This window comes from Phaseolus vulgaris, chromosome 2 (genome assembly GCF_051622355.1).
Source record: "Phaseolus vulgaris cultivar YP4 chromosome 2, ASM5162235v1, whole genome shotgun sequence".
In the NCBI taxonomy this organism is placed as follows: Eukaryota; Viridiplantae; Streptophyta; class Magnoliopsida; order Fabales; family Fabaceae; genus Phaseolus; species Phaseolus vulgaris.
Window position 1 is genome coordinate 13,310,824 of NC_143499.1, and position 2,082 is coordinate 13,312,905.

Below are 2,082 nucleotides of genomic sequence, written 5' to 3' on the forward strand. Positions count from 1 at the left end.
ACAAAACCGAGCTATTGCTACTGCACTCCTTCACTTTAGCAAATATGCATTTTCATTCCTTCTTTTGCTTCAAATCCTTAATTATAATTCTGAACTGTTGCATAATGTAGCTTCCATTCTTAATAAATTGTCCTCTATTGATAGCAAATCACACATCCACCATAGATATCTCCTTGTTGCTACTGCTTGGGCTTTTATGCATTCACGAAACTAACAATGCTGGGATGCTTCCACTCATGGAACGATCAACTTTGAATGAATCTCCCACCAATTCCACAGCAAGACTGTTGTCAAAGCAATGCAACAAATCAATTCCAAAACCAATCCAACCTTCCATTTGTCTTGATAATCTGCACCAAAAAAACACCATATCTCTCCCACCTCACAGTCATCTCAAAAAAGAAACATAAAAATACCTTTATGCTATAAGGAACCCATATACCACTTTTAAAACTCAAAACCAACAATACCAAACAAAAAAAAAGCTAAGACAAGGCAAGTCAAGCTTTTAAACTAAACAGATTATTTAGTAACCATGTTAATGCAAATTAAGGAGGGGGAAGGAGAAGTTGTCTTTCCTTACTTATGTTTCATCCTTGCCCATTGTACTTGTACCAAGGTAAGGATTTCCTCAGCATCAATCTTTGCTTGATTAAAAACAGTCTTGTTCCTATGCTTCCAGATGCATCAAATCACATAAACCCATATATTTTTCCACAACTTGTTATTCTCTTTGTTAAAGAACATACAAGAAAAATGATCAAAATGATTAACCAAGACATTGTGGTTTACCATATTAATCCAAAGTCAACTATTGCACATATTTCATACTGAATTTGAAACATTACACATAATGAGGATTTGTGAAGTTGACTCTTCCTCCTTCCCACATATTCCTATAAATCTAAATATTTTCTTATTATAACTTTATCTTATGTGTAAAATTACTTTAACTTCCATACATCCCAAATTTGTTATATCATTGTTTTGAGTGAAATTAAATTCAACTTTTTAACAAAATTTTAGGATAAAATATTGTAGGAAAATAAACACAAGTGAAAAGAAATATGTTAAAAAAATGGATAAGCTTACTTTTCATAAATTAATTAATTACCTAGAATTTACCAATAACATAATAAAAAATACAAAAAAAATTCACTAACTTCAATTGCAAATAAAGTATTTTTTTAATAGTGTGATTTATTATTATTATTAATAGTTAGAAGTAGGTTTTTTTTTTTCAAGAAAGTAATGTAATTTTGTTAGTAAATTACGATTTTGGCTAATTTTTTTTTAATGAAAATGAGTGAGTCGTATGTTCACAACTTTAAAGTGAAAGTCATACTCCATGGATACAAATTTAGATCAGAAAAGACTCTACGTGGAAATCATACTCCACAAGTACGATTTTGCCAATTTCATTAAACAACGTATGACACTTTGACAACTTTCTAAAATTAACTCTAAGTGAAGTCATACATGACCTGTACGACTTTAATGTAAAATAGTACAACTGAAATTATACCATTCATATCCAAATTTAACTGTATTATTTTATGAATTCGTACATACACGTACTTTCACTCTAAAGTCTTTCACATTGTCTACTATTTACATATTTTTTTTATAAAAAAAAATACCCATGTACAAAAAGATATTGCACTACTTTCCAAAAAAAAAAAACAACCTAGAAGTAGCATATATCTCAAGTAAAATATAAGCTACTGAAAACACTTCTTATCTACCTAGAAAACCCAAAGGTAACATAAGGTTAAAATATACAATTATTTAAAAGTTAAAATATTTACAATTTATAACTTTTCTTTTCTACACACAATTGAAATCTTATTGTAGTTCAATGATCAAGTACTAAACATTGACTTATTAGTATAACAGAGACAATATTAGAAAAATAATAATGATAAAATAGATGAATAGAAGCCATTGCCAATATTATGTCCAATTTTAAGGTATTTGTGGAAAATGTTTTCTACAACCTTTTCAAACTCCATGTTTTCCATTGTCTCTTGGAAGCTTAGGTATATACTTCCACAGCATCACAATGTTCCTTCATGCTAGGTC